Here is a 15,732-nt window from a genome sequence, read left to right on the forward strand (position 1 = left end):
CATACAAATGGCTCAGACAAAATCCAAAGAATACACTGAAATGCTGTTCTAACAATTGACAGGATTCCCTGCATAAGATGCTAAGACCTAAATTTTCATTTTGTAATTAAAAGGAAAAAAAAATGTGCTTGTAATCCTCTTGAAAAGTGATCCCCCTGGAATGAATAGTCTTAATGCTTTACATCTGAAGGAAGCAAGGTAAGGCAGTACTACACTGCATTTTGTTCTATCGGAGGGAAGCTGGAAATAATCTGGACAAAAGATTATTTCCAACTTTCCAGCTCTTTTTCTATAATTAACAGGATGTAAGACATAACAAACAGAGGCTGAAGAAAACCACAAACTCTCCATATGGGGTTCAGTTCCTGTTTACTAGTATCCTGTTTACAGCATAGCCTTTGATGGTCAGATAATCAGGCCTCTCATGTTCCCAGAATGACCACACTTATTCTGTACTTATTTAAGGCTGGGAAGACTTTTTAATAAAAAAATATGTCAAGGAAACAAAGCAGAGAGATTATAACAATATGCAACACTACGGAAATACCAGACTCATTGTTATAGAATACAAAATTACCAAATACCCTTTTGTGTGAAAACAGAAGGATGATGTGAGTTGCCAGTTCAAAGGGAGGCAGGGAACAAAGTCCTTTCCCTCTTGCTGCTGCCCTGGTCCATGTCTGGGTCATGTCACTCAGGTGGAGGAAGGAGAAATATCCATTTCCCAGGACAGTTCCCATTTCCCATTTTCCCATTTCCCAGGACAGTTCCCATTGCTGGCCAAGGGCTCCCTTGGGCAGGGGGCAAGTGCTGCTTCCCAACCTGCCCTCCTCAGCTCCGGGCACAAGGAGGAAAAGGGGGTTCAGCAGCAGCTCTGGCTGCTGCTTTGCTCCTCTTTAACACAGGGGCCAGTTCAGAGCATGGCCCATCCAGCACAGGCTGGAGGTAAACCTGAATGGCACCAGAATAAACGAAACCAAACCATTCTTACACTGGGCAGAAGCAATTCCCACCTTGGTGTGCCCAACTCTCTTTTGGCTGAAGAGTGAAGTGTGTACAGAACCTGTCCCAAATGATAAAAATTTGCAGCATCAGCTCCCCCTGTGATATTCCTGGGCCCTTGGGCACAAAGCTTGGCTTTGGAGACAGTTATTTTCCAGTTGTTACCCGGACTGGACCACAGCTCTATGGACAGTTCTGAACTTGGGAAAACCACAGCAGCCTGGGGTCACTATCACAGTTTTGGTACTTCTTGCTATGACGCCATCTTCCACTGCCTACTCCACAAAAAAATACACCCTCTTCTCTACACAGCTTCTGCCCCTTTCTTTGTCACACACAACTTTTAGAAACTTCATTCTACTTGGCACAGACCAAATTTTTGTCATGTTTTTGTCACAAATTCAACACCACTGACTTAATTGCAAACTTTTTTTGACACTGCTGGTTGTGTACACAGTGTACAGAACATTCAAAAATGGGAATTTATAATTTTTTAGTTGAAATGAGGGTTTAGGAGTAGAGAGGCCTGCTGTAGGAGAGCTTCCTATTTTCATTTCTTCTTTTGAACTTGCTCTTATGAGAGCAATAATTTAGAGAAATTACACTTGGCAATCAAGGTTTCTCATCACTTTGCATGTGCTAAGAAAAGTTGCAAGTGTTTAAGTAAATAAAATTAAGAATGATTACTAGATAGTCGCTGAGAAAACATTGTATGACAGCTTTTATCTCTAAGAGAACTAAAGTTTTGTTATAAATAAAACTGCTGAAATTATGCATTGCAAGCAAATAAGGTTTTGCTTATTTAGATTTTTCTCCTGATAATTTTTTTTCATAAATACCTTTTCATTTTGCTTTTAAATCTGTTCAGAGTTTAAAATGGTTTACATCCTAAGCCACGTTGCTATACCAGATTTACTGATGTCATCTATTTGCTTTCTACATTGAATGTATAAAAGGACAGCTCAGAAAGTCAGGGGAATTAATCTATGGAGATAATCTGAAAGTCTAACCCTTACAGGGTTCTGCCTGTATCAGCTAAAATCAGGTGAATTTGTAGGCTATCATTCTTCCAGCCCATTAGCAACACTCTTTGGATTCCTTTATTTATTTATTCTCCCCAGAGAGCATCACTCATATCTTATGAAAGAAGAGGAAAGTCCCCATGACTCACAGAAACACCTTAATTAGTGAATTTGGAAAGGAGTGCTGGTCAGGATACGCTTCCTTGGGGACATGGTCTCCTGGGAAAATGGCCAGTGTTTAAAAGTTTCTTGGAAAAAGCTGAAAAACAGATGGAAACTTTTTCAACACTACTGTTTTGGTATGTAAATTATTTCAGTGCTCCTGAAGAGGTTGAGATTAAAAGCTTCAGAACATAGTTAATTAATGGTGATAATCTTAATATAGTTTGCACCATAAATATACCTGGCCTTTAACCCAAGAATAAAAGAGATGTTTGGAGGGGTATCATGGGTGTGGGAGATTTCAATCTTGTTTAGCCTGAGGTTTATCTCAGGAACTGTCTCGGGCCAAGATCTCCTTTCACAGTCTCCTGGTTCATACCACTATAAACGAGGCAAGAATCTGGCCCAAAAATTTTATCAGGTTTAATATCATCATAATTACAAACAGCCCATTACTCTCAGTAATTACACCACAGAGATGGAAGTTTAACTCCATCCTTACTCAGAGATGCTACACTTCTAGGTGATGCCTGTGGCACATGTTCATCCATCTATTCCACCAGTATTCCTTAGGGCAAAGGTGACTTTAAGTCATGTTGAGGACATCCCTTTGGAGCAGAGCCCCTTCAGACAAGGACTTGGAAAAGTAGTTTTTCAGGAAGAATTAATAAAGCTGGTTTTGAGAGCTTTCCATACCTGAGAGCCAGGAAGCTCCATAATCAAATAACATTCCCAAGGGCTTTTCAGCCTGCAGGAAAATAATTTAATTTCGCTCAATTGCTCCCTAACCATGAGAAAGTCTTAATGATGTGTTGGTCAAACACTGTCACCAGTTCAGCACAAGGTTTGATAGGTCAAACATGGGCATCATTTCATAAACCTGGCTCAGGGCTCAGTGAGCTCAGTGCCACCTTCATTACTCAGGTGCTGCTCACAGCACCTCAGCATTGTTCATCGAGGTCAAATGAGTCACTTGGCACCTCTGCAAGACAGCAGGAGATGGAACAATAAAGGCCAGTCCCAACTCCCTTGATGCAACCAGATAAAGGTACTTTCTGCACCACAAACACACCACAGCTGAGAAACCTCTTACCAGGCTGTGAGCTGCTATGAAAATACAGTTCTTTTTGGGGTATTTTATTCTGGGACACTGGCATACCAAAGATCTCCCAATATTTTTAAGGGACAAACAATTTGACTTTTCTGAACTCTGTAGAATCCATCTTACAAGTTCAGCCATTTGCCTGCCATGGGCCATGAGCAGCTGCCTTTGAGCAGAAAGTGAGGATTGGCCATTGTTTTATTATTATTGAACACCCTTTATGTTGATAATAAATCACTTTAACAACCTTGTCACTGCAAGGCTCCGACAAACCCGCTATTGCACAAGCCCATGTTCCACCCTCTCAATCCAAGAGTTTTGGGGACACCACTGCCCCAATTTCAGCTCACTGTGCTACCTACATCCTTTAACAACACAATCCCCTGGCCAGGAGCTTCCAGGAAGTGCAAAAACTGCCTCAATGCTCATTTTCTGAGGTGCCAAAAGGCCAAGTCTTCAGCTGAGATATTCATCACGGAGCCATGGTTTTCTCAGTAAAACTGCTCTCCAAGAAATCCTTCTCATGGTGCCTTGCTGAGAAGATCTTTCTATTCTCCTCAGTTATCAAAGAAGAATAAAGATTAAATAGAACTGGTCAATAGTTTTTAATGTGGTTTCTTTTTATTGCTGGAATATTCTGCTTTGCCCAAACAGATATAGTTGGGAGGGGTGGGATGGCTTCAGTTGATTTTTTTCATTTCAATTATTCTCCTAAAAACAATGGCTTTGAAATGGTCAAAGAAGCTTTCTTCGACATTTTCAGAACTGGATAAAATCTCCTTTATTTGAAGCAGCTTTTAATTTTCAATTATAAGTTGACTTATCACCAAAAAAATCTAAAGACAGAGATGAGAGGTTTTCTGTTGTGGTATGGGAAAAATATCTGAAATCTTAAAAGATCTCAAGGTACAAGGAACCCATTTTTTGCTGAATTCTAAGACAAGAAATAAACTGCAAATACTTGTGGATTAACTGGCAGAACTATGTTTTCTAGAATATACCAAGAAACCAAAATATAATCTAGTAACTATGAGATATATTAACAATAATTGCATTAAAGTGAAATTTCCTTGATTGAAATTAGTGCCAAATCATTCAGTGAGCTGAAAAGTCTGGTCTGGACATATCACACCCAGCTTTTTCTCAGGAGCAGATCTTGCAGAAAGAGCCACTGGGTTCAATCTGATCTGATTCTACTCTCACCATCATTTCTGGCTCCTCCACTCCAGCTGGGACAATTTCACCTCTGAAAAGCCCAGAGAAAAAATCTTCAATTGTGCTGATTTCAAGACATTGGAGTTAGAACTGAAAAATGGGCCCTTTTTCATTGAGAATGTGACCAAGAACAGAAATTAGGAGAAAGAAAAAACCCCCACGTGCTCTCCCAAAGTGAGTGGTGTTTAAATATCAACCATCAGCCTCTGCTCATCAAGGGCTCGCTCAAGTAGTGCAAATATGTCTTTTAGTCAAGTATTAACCCTACTAGAAAGGGGTTTACAACAGAGAAGTGGCCAATCAAGCTCTCTGCTCAGATAACAGCTCTCCAGCACACGCTCCCTTGGGAGAAGCCCTCAAACAACACATCAGATCTCCTAGGTAACTGCAGCGCTAGATGAGAGCTGTTTTATTAGTTTCCTAATTAAATTTCACAAACTTCATAGCAGTGACAGACTCCTGGTTATCTCTGCTGCAGAAATTCAGATGGGAGATGCCAGAGGGAAAGGATGGGGCCGCTCCTCTTATTGCCTGCCAAGATTTTGTGCTACCGGTTACACTCGTCAATCTCTATCTGGAGCAGTTAAGAGCTATAAAGAATTCATTAAAAGGGCTGAGATTTATTAGAGGCTCCTCAAGCTCATTAAGGGTGCTGATGAAATGTGAAGCCCTTGAATCCACACGCCATCTAAGAAACGCTCAAGTGGAGCCTATCAAGTTTTGGCAGAGAGGGGGAACGATTTTTTTTTTTCCAGAATTTTTTCCCCCAAAAAAGTAAAATCTAAGCCATAGTTCTAATTTTTGTTATCATTGCTAGAAATTATACTTTTCAGCTGTGTCTGCTTCCTCCACCCCCCTCATGAATACAAAATGACAGCGAGATTTGGGTGTTGCACAGCCAGAAAGACAGGAGTGAGATAAGAAATATTAGAATTTGGTATAAAATGTGGGAAAAGCAATAAAAAGAGGGAATTAGAGGACTCAAGCAGTAACTGCTGTGGGAAAACCAACTTCCTCCTCAAAATACCTCCAGTGAAATACTGGAATAACTAAAAATAGTGAAAACGTGTTTGTTTTCCTCCATTTTCTGCAGGAATTTCAGCCATTCAAACATTTCAGTTACACTTAAAGCTCAGAAGTTTTTGGACTGAACAGTGTTTTTATATTTTCAACTAAGCCTTTAATTTTCCCTTTTCCATGGAAGAAATGCATGTACAAAAGAAAAAAAAAAAAAAGTAGGTACTTTCTGCAGAATTATTTTGTCTCTGAAGAAATCCTCGAAAACATTTACCTCTGAAAATGCCAGATATAACTGAAAGAAAGGAAAGGAAGAAACAGATGAAAGGAAATGTGGAAAATTTTCACCCCATTTGAGCTGTAAAGAATGATGCAGAGGAGATGCCAGGTGTGGACTTGCCTTTAGCCCATCTCCAAAGCTGAGCTTGTCCCTCCTGCACATTACTCAGCTCAGTCAATAAGGGCAGATCAAGCCCCAAACAGGCTTCTGAAAGGAGAGGAAGAAACCCCAAGCTGCTCTCCTTTAAAGCAAGCATTGGCAGAGTTTTTAGCTCAGCAATGACCTCCAGTCCAGCTCGGTGTGAGATATTTTCTACAGGGCCTTGTAAAGGCAGCAGCTCTGCCTCAGACAGCTTTTCCTCTGGTGCAAAGACTGAGATGCCAAAGGCACAGGGTGTTTCTGTGGCCAAATGAAATTAATTCTGTGCACCAGGCCTCCCCCCCAGGGAGGGATTACAGCCCAGGTAATGAGAGAAGTTCTCTAACGAGTAGGCATGTGAGAAAAAGCAGAGTCTGTGTGCAGGGTGTTGGGTTTGGGAGCGCTGTCACCCCATGCAGGGGCAGCCCAGCCCATGGTGGCACGTGCAGGGCTGGAGATGAGGATGCAAACGACAGAGACTTCCCTGGGTGCCAAACGTTTGCGTTTGCTGCATTTTGTATATCTTGGAATGCAAATACGGCTGAGAAAATGATGCTTTGCATCTAGATGGAGATAGAAATCTGAGGTTCCCACAGATTTGTTCTCATTCAGGCCATTCTAGAGACATATGGAAATACCCCATAAACTTATGCTGTAACAGGAGAAATGTCAACAGAGACCTTACCAAACACATCAGGAGAACATGAGTCTACAATGCCTTCTTTTCTTAGTCCTCCCCCACTTTTATATTGAAATAAATGCCTATTCCTCTAGGTTTATGTATATTCTGCCTTTTTTTTAAATTTTAAATCAGTGTTAGAAGAACAAATTACCGCCCTGACTGACATCTAACAGGTCAACCCCTATTTAAGGAGGATTTCTTCTGACCACCAGCAACAACCACAGAGGAGTTGAGAGAAGGAGCCTTGTCCATGTAACGAACAGAGCAAAGCCAGGGCTGACCCAAGCAGATCAGCACCCAAACAAAGCCAGAAAACATTAGCAGGGAATCTTAAATTCCCAGGATAATCAGTGTTCATGTGTGAGAACTCCCTTGGCAAGGCAAACACGTGTCCCTGCAATCCACACACAGGAACACGTGAAGAGTCTCTGCCAAACAAAACCATAACAAGTTCTTGCAATGCCAGTGACTAAGACTTACCTGAGTTAGATAAGGCAGGGAAGCCTAATTTGAACTCAAAACCCACCTAAGGAAAGGAAGGGTTTGTGCTGTTTTGACTGCTGTTTCCAGGTGCAGAGATGCACGTCCTGCCCCTCTCCTGCTTTCAGGGGAACTGACGGAGTTTCCAGCAGCACAGAAACTCCTCAGATGGGCACTAATGGTGCCCATCAGTGATGCTGTTCAAAGGGGGGATTGAGCAGGAGCCAACAACACCTGGACAATGGTGGGGATCACTCCAGAGAGGGACACACACCCTGCTGTGCCACCAGAAACAGCCCCTGGCCCTGCAGACACACAACACTGGGGTGCAGGCACGAGGCACCTGAGCTGTGGCACTGCCCTGCCTTGGCCTGGAGCACAGAGCCCTGCAGCCTGTGAAGTGCAGATGCTGATCAATTCCAAAACTCAGACTGCCTTGGGTCCTTGTGCTGCAGGGTGGGTGGCTCAGACTCACAGATATTTATGCATTTCCTTATGTTTTTTTAAGTGTGTGTGCCTTTCTTGGAAAGAGCACGATGGAAAAGCCACTGGTTCCTCTCCCCATGTCTCACTGCTGAAGAAAAACAGTGGCAGCACATGAAAGACTCAGCTGAGTTGCACTGGGGACCCAGAAACCCTCAAGCAATCAGGAAAACTGTGGTTTTGTGCTTTCAAGTAATACTAGAACCAAAACTTTTATGCACTTCTCTAAAAAGGAGTGGAACTGCAAACCTCTGGGCCCACTTCTCTACAAGGTTCAAGACATTTATGCTCTAGAACCATCTGGAAAAAATTGCCTCTGAGTTACAGCTGTGCTTTCCTCAGGAAAATAGACACCAGCCTTTATCCTGTATTTCTCTTTAGCAATATCAGTGATCTAGGTGAAGACATTGTTATGCCAGCATGGATTAGTTACACAATCACTGCTTGTGGAGGGTGTGGGAAGCTCATTACATCCCTACAACAGAGAGCAAAAAGATAGAGAGGAGGGTTTTTTTTAATCCACAAGATTCCAAACAGTCATAAATACAGCCAGCTCTGGAGCCCACCAAGCAAGCAGGTGAAAATACATTAACACGAGCATTTACTGTAACAAGTCTCTTTTTTTCCCCTGCAGACATTTCTGCTCATTCAAAATGTGCAGCGATAAATCAAATTAGATCAAATACAACTGTCTGAAAGGAAGCCACACAGTAATCAGTTTTGAATTTTCCCACCCTTCTCCCATAAAAAGCCAGTGCAGTATTACAGAAAGTTAATATGTGCATCTTGCCCATTATATCTGGCTTGAAACTGTACAAAATGACATCTGATAGCAGCTTGTATGGACAAGCTCTTATTAAACATAATTACTCAACAAGGTCTATCCTAAATCAGTTAATGATCGGCAACAGACAGAAATTTACTGGTATTCCCTGACTTTGCATATTATGGGAGTAGTTTTTAATATTAAAAAGTTCATATCATTCCTACCACTCTTTGATTTACCACTGATGAAGTGAAAGTAAAATCTGATTACGTTAATTGAGCGTGTTGTCAGATTGTCACTTTTCTCCTTTTTAATTGCCTCCCCTCTCCTTCATTAGCCCTGACAAGCCACATTTTCAGCCCAACATCCCACTTTGCATGCCTGCTTTTCCCATGTGCAGTGCCACAGACCTGGCACTGAGTTTCCCCGGGCTGCAGGATCTCTTGGGGTAGCAGGGATGCCAGGGGGAGCCCTGGGCTCCCTGCGAACACCTAACGAGGGTTTGTATTTCCTGCTGCAGGGGCACAGCAATGCAAAAGTAGGAAATTGTTAGAAAACACACAGAGGACAGCATTTCTGAGGCTGTGTGTGATGGTTTGTGCTGTCGCAGGGAGGGTTGTAGACTCCTCCTGTAGCCTAATGGGAGGAATTAATAATTCCTCATGTGTGTGTGTGTGCTTCAGCGGCTCTAATACAAAACAGCATAAAAACTGTCTCAAAGCTCTGTGTGGCAATTCAAGGGGTGGTTTTACATTCTCGAGGGTTATTTAGAACTTCTCTTTCCAAGCTGCTGAGCAGCTTTCCCCCACTCTGAGGAGCAGTGTGTGTGTTTTACTGTGAGCTTGCTCCTGCAACGTGGGAATCTGTGCAGAGCTGAGCAGCAAAAGGCAGGAGCAGACCCAGTGAAACATTTCACCTCCTTTCCTCTCTGAATCCCCAAACCACACAGAAAGAATTCTCCCAGTAATTGAATTTTACTCTGAACTTACCCAACACAGTTTTAAGTTTCTTGAGACCTCCTTGATTTCCACAAAACGCTGAAATCTGCCTGGGAGATAATCAAGGGGTTAATTAGTTAGGTAGTCCCCTTACACCCCCGCTCTATTCATTTGTTTTAGGTGAAGTTACACCTAGTTTTAAACTGCCACTGTAGGAGAGTCCCAACTTGTTTTGCTATCAGTTGGCTTTGATAATGTGCCAGGGAGTTAATCCTGCCTGACACGCAGCTCACAGGATGCAGCTCACCTGTGCTTTATCAAAGCAGCTCCCCTCTGCTTCAAGAGTGGGGAGTGCAACCCTGCCCAGGGTTGTTGCAGCCCTGGAAAACACACTTTGTAAATGATTCTGCATGTGCTTTTAAATGTTTGGGGTTTTTTTCCCCTTCAGGAGTTTTGTCTCTCACATTACAGCTCTGGCTGTGTTTATGGAGTCACCTTCTGTCCCAGAAATTTGTGGGATTTGGGAGGGTGACTTCATTGAGAACACAAACACATTTGCTGACAGTGTAATTACTCCCTTCCCCAGATTTTTTCCTTGCTTTCTTAAAAGCAGGACACCTACAGTCACAATAGCAATATATCACTTGCCTGTAGCACAGCTTTCTTTCCCCTGTAAAGTGTTAATGAAGTTCCTGTCCTTGTTTCTCAGTAATTGTAAAAGCATGTTGGGTAATATACTGGCCACACTTTATTAAAGCACTGGCCACACTTTATTAAACCCTAACAATCCAATCCCCTGCTCCCTGCTAAGGAGCCCTAACTGCAGTTTCATTTGGAGCTCATTTCAGCCTGCTCAGATCTCACACTTGGTTTTAATTCTTCCAGGGCCTGATCTGAAGACGTGCCTGGCTGCAGCCTTTTCAGTGGCTCACATGTGCCTGTGGCTGTGTCTGCACCATTTCTAATGCAAGGCCTGATGCTGGAGGGTGCAGAGGGCACAGAGGGCTCCTGCAGATGTCCAAGGGGACACCAAGGCAGCTCTGGGCCCCTCGGGATGGGTGGCTCCAGGCTGGGCCAGGGGGTCCCTGCAGGATGCTTTGGGGACAGCATGACTCAGCAAGGCAGTGATTTGGAGGGGACAAAGGAGGGGGTGCTGGCAGCTAATTATTTGACAATTATTTCTGTTGAATAATTATTCCAAGAGGCAAGGAGGGGGATGAGGGGATGAGTCTCCAGTGCTTGCCTTTTTTAAAAATTCTTTCTCTTTTATTCTTTTCTCATGATCCATGTGAGTCTTGCACAGACAGAGGTGGGATGAGGTGCTGAAATCCAAGGGCCCATTTGGGCTGCTTTTCTCCCATTGGCACTGCCATGGTGGGAGAGAACACCAATATGAGGAGCAGATGTCCAAGGGCCCATTTGGGCTGCTTTTCTCCCATTGGCACTGCCATGGTGGGAGAGAACACCAATATGAGGAGCAGATGTCCATAGCACTGGTCAGCAAGAGGCTTTGGGTGAGGTCAGTTCAACCACCACCATTTTTCCTGCAGGGAAACTGAGGCACGTGGTGCCTTCTTTGGTGTTGCAGGCCCGGAGGTGGAACTTTCCTAATGAGCTGCATTTGAGACTTTCAGTGTGCAAGCCTCTGCCCAGAACAACTACAAATCTGCTGTTGCTGTTAGCCACATAATCTCATCTCTGTGAAAAACATAATTTCTTCATTGTCTTTTGTGTCTTTCCACCTATAAAATCATCACAATCTCAGTGTGGAAGCACATGTGTGCCTGTGCACAGAGAATATCTTGTTCTTTACGAGACACAAAGTACATTGTTGTATTATTTATGAGGCAGAGGTAACCAAGCCGTCAAACTCTTGGGTGTTATGGCACAAGAAAAGGAGCCTCTTGTTTGAAATCTCAGAAGAAAAGAGCATTAGTGCATGTTGGAGATGTAAAGTGCAGCCTGAAGTGGTGTGAACTTGGACAGGCCCATAGAGAGCACACCAGGCAGAACCCTCAGCCTCTCATCTCGAGGCATCACCTCCACAAATAATGCACAACATTATTTTATGTCTTCCCTGATGACAAGGCTCTTTGATTTTCTGAAGGAAACATAATTGAAAGATGTGTGGTTCCTCCTGCGTGTGATTAAAGCATTAGCAGGATGGCCACAGTGCACAGAATCACTCAGAAATGTCATGGCAGACGAGTGCCCAAATACTTCTTTGGCACAAAGTGATTAGCTCAGCTGGATTTCCTGGTTAAATACAAGGTTAGATAAATACTTGAATAAACTTCTTTCAGCACGGACAGGATTAAGGAGAATGTCTTATTCTTGTGCTGACAAAGTTTTAGTGCTTGCAGACTGATTATATCTTTAATTTAAGACAATTATTTTCCATTTTTGGTGATTCACAAGGGGAGAGATTCCCTCACTGTTTGTACTGCTGGAGTCATCAGGAAGAGCAGTTCCAGCTGCCCCTGGAGCCCACGGGGAGGTGGTGGGTCAGCAGTGGAAGGGTTCAGGTGCTCTCTGGTGCTGCTTTGGGGGGATGCCCAGCTGGAGAGGTGCGAGGATTGTGGCAGCTCTCGGACTGGGCAGCCCTGGGCCCTGCTAGACCCCTCCTGGCACCACCCTGCCTCCTCCTTTGGCCCATCCCTCTTGTAGGGAGGACCTGCTGTGGAGCAGGGAGCCAGACCTCCCGCCAGTGGTGCTCCACATTGTCCAGGCCACAAGCAAATTCACTATTAAAGCAGCTTTCTTATTTTAGCTTCTCCTGAGGTTGTGGTCCACAGGCAATGCAGCAGCTGACAGTGGACTCAAGCTGCACTATGTGTTAGTTACAAAATATTATTAGTATCTAATGTCAAATTGGGAGCCCTGCCATGGTGAAAAGGAAAGGGGGAAAGTTTTTTTGTTCTCACTTAGTGGAATGAGAAAGATGCACGCCACATTTTTATTTTCCTGCACACTCACTGCAAGTACAAATTTGTGTAAATACTCGTGCAGTGAGTGTGTGTGGTTAATGGGTGTTGGCAAATGAGCACCACCACAAAAAGAGTCCCAGAATCACTGAGGTGGGAAAAGACCTCCCAGACCATCGAGTCCAACCTGTGCCTGGTCCCCACCTTGTCACCAGCCCAGAGCACTGAGTGCCACATCCAGTTTTTCCCTGGCCAGCTCCAGGGATGGAGACTCCACGACCTCCCCCAACAGCCCCTTGTAATGCCTGACCACCCTTTCAGTGAACAAATTCCTCCTGATGTCCAACCTGAAGCCCCCAAGAGCTCAGTGCTATTTATTGCCTCTCTCTAATCTCAGTGGTCCAACCCAGAGCAGCTGACATGGACAGTCTGGGATGTGAGAGATCCCTGGTTCTATCCCTAATCTCTAAATTTAAAGGTCAGGAATCTACACTCTGCCCATCAAAGGAAAGATGCCATGAAGGACAATGCTGGCAAGGCTGCATTTAAGTTAAATTTGCAGTTAAATTTGCTCACAGACAATCCTAGACTGGCATATTTCCCTGGTTTATAGGACTGCAGTTAGAAAATATAGAAAATATATTATAGCTTCAGCGTGTGAGGAGTTATGCAGTATCCAAAGATGAAGCCTAAGATCTGAGTGAGAAATAAAGCAAAAACACTGCCATAAAAATAGAAGGCTCAATAGTGTTCCACGTTGCATCTTTGGAAAAGATTAATTGGCTTGGCTGCTGTTGTGAAAGCTCCGATAGAGCACAAGGCTCCAGCCAACTTCTGAACTCCACGGAGCCACAAAAGGGCTGGGTGCTGAAAAACTTTGAAGAGCACAACATCAAACCAGCCTCAACTTGAATCTGAGAAACATCCCAAACCAAACCCAAACAATGCTGCTGAGTGAATGATTCAGGGCTTTGGTACGACCCTCCACATTTCGTGTGCAGCAGCACCAAGGCTGATGATAAAGGGCAGGGGAATACCTCTTCCCAGGCCAGAGCACCATCACAGAAAATCAACAAGAAAAATGTATTTGTCCCTGGTTAGGCAGATTTAAAACCACCCTATTTGAGGCAGGTATGCTTTGCTGTCTCTGTTTCCTGAATGGGAATCTTCACCAGGTTATTTAAGTTTCTGGCACATACAGGTTCTGAATCACAGCCTGACACTGGGAGGGACCTCATGGAAGGCACAAAGCCTCTTCCTGATATGAAAAAATTCAGAGAGCCAAAGGACCTGGCAGTTTGCTCCTTTGCTTCACCATCTCTCTATTCTCCCAAAGGTTTTAATCCTTGGACAGCCTTTCTTCCAACACAGAAAGCCTTTACAACAACTGAAAATGGGATTAAAAAAATGCCTGCTGCATTCTGGGCCCGTGCAGCAGACAGCAGCCTGCAGTTCCCAGCTAAAGGTAAATGTTTGGCTGGGAGAATATTTACTTAAAATTGGCACTACTGGTATAGGACAACTTTTCCTCCAAGTGCCTTGGGATGTTTGATTAAATGAGAAGTGTTGCAAGAAAGCAAACAGTGTTCATAAGAGTGCTAATAATAGCAGTACCTGGAGTCACTGCTCCCATAAATAGAGACCAGCAGGAGATAACTCCATGCATTTACATCAGATCACCAGAATGTGTATTTGCCTCAAGCAAAAATGATATCATGAATATTTTATCATTATCAATGCTTGCAAGCATGGGCCATGTGCAAGGCCTTCAGGAAGATGTGCAGCTGTCAGGAGCAGCACAGTGGATTACTGTGCCATGTGGAGGAAGGCAGAGATAACACTCACCTCCTCCCTATTGTCTCAACTGGAAAAGATCAGATCCAGTCCCATGATTATTATCATATTGTGAAGCTACCAGGATAATGAAACAGCTCACTCAGGAAGTAACATTGTACATTAATCTTTTCTTTCTATATTAATCCTACATCAAAGAGGAGTCTGCCCTGGCTAATTATGAGATTCAGCTCCAGAAGATCACTATTTACACCCAGGCTATTCTGACTTTTCCCTCCAAGCCCTTTTCCTTCTCTCAACATCTCTGCTCTGTGAGCTCTTTACTGAAGGGAGGTGATGATGCTGGGCACCTTTTCTGCTGTCACTTGCAAGGATGTGGCACTCATTTTAGTGTGGCAACACTGTGTGTTCATTGGGCTCTGTGGCTCATTCAGGATCCAAAATTACAAGCTACTGAATGAGGATGGAGCAGGAAACAGGATTTGAGCTAAAGGATGGACCTGGAAAGAGTGAAGATGAGTGAGAGGCAGGTGGGTTTGGATGGACCTTTGCATCCTAAATTTTACACAGAAAAGAGAACAAAGAGATTGAACAGACAGAATGAAAGACACAAATGCTGCTGAGTATTGACAGAGCAGTTTGCTCTCCCAGAGTCCCTAATTCCCACTAAGCCATGCTGCCCTCACACCACAGAGTTTCCTGGTGCCCACCAACAGCCCAGCTGAGGAGACTTTCTCCTTTTGGAAATTCTGTCTGGGTTTTCCCAGATGAATTCTGTCTGGGTTTTCCCAGATGATGGTGCCCTTGGCAGCCAAGTGATGGAAAAGGCTATTTTGGCCTTAAAACTTCCCTTAGTTCTGCACTCATTGGCAGTATTGATATGACCAGGCCCCAAACTCTTCTTACTTCAAGAGTGACTGCTGTAATGCAGTGGAGGAAGAAAGAAATAAGATTTATTTGACCTGAGGCTCAAGCTCTTTTGTTTTAGCAAGTCCTAATCAATGTAAAATACCATGGGTTTTCTGATTTTTCTACTACTTTAACTTTCCTCCTCACATGCAGTTTTTTCTTTCCTCCCTCCCATCCCTCTTTCCTCCTTTCTTCTTCCTTTTCATATTTCTCCTCAGGCTTTTCTTTCCATTGCCTATTTCTCCCCACTGCACTTCTGCCCTCCAACCTCACAACAACCCAAACTCTCAAAGAAGTCCCTAATCCTGTCCTAATCTGAGGCATACAATCATTAGCTGAAAATTAATATTTTTGCTGCTCTGTGCTGGCACAGTACCAGGGAAAGCTCCACCTCTGCCCTGCTGGGGGAGCAGCCACTGCAGCACAGCCACTTTGGAGAAATTCCAGATTTATGGATTAGCTGCTGCAAAACACAGGGTGGATGAAAAGCTCTGCTGGGAAGTGGAGAAACAAGAAGTGATCTGCCTTCTCAGCTGGGTTTGAGGTTCCTCTTTGCTCTTTGAGATCTGCCACAATGTCAGGACAGAAGGGCTCAATCTAGTCCTTGGTCCAGCTGCTGCCTCCCTGCTCCAGGTAGATAAAGAGGTTTTACTTCTCAGAGTGCAGCCAAAAGAGGTGGTTGTGCTTATCTTACATCCTTTATCACTTGGAAGTTGTGATAATTTACATCCTTTATCACTTGGAAGTTGTGTGTGGTGGCACTGGAAGATGGCTCAAGGAGTCTCAGCTGGGAGATGGGGTTTTGGGGTGACCAGGGC

Source organism: Molothrus aeneus, chromosome 17, assembly GCF_037042795.1.
Source record: "Molothrus aeneus isolate 106 chromosome 17, BPBGC_Maene_1.0, whole genome shotgun sequence".
Classification (NCBI taxonomy): domain Eukaryota; kingdom Metazoa; phylum Chordata; class Aves; order Passeriformes; family Icteridae; genus Molothrus; species Molothrus aeneus.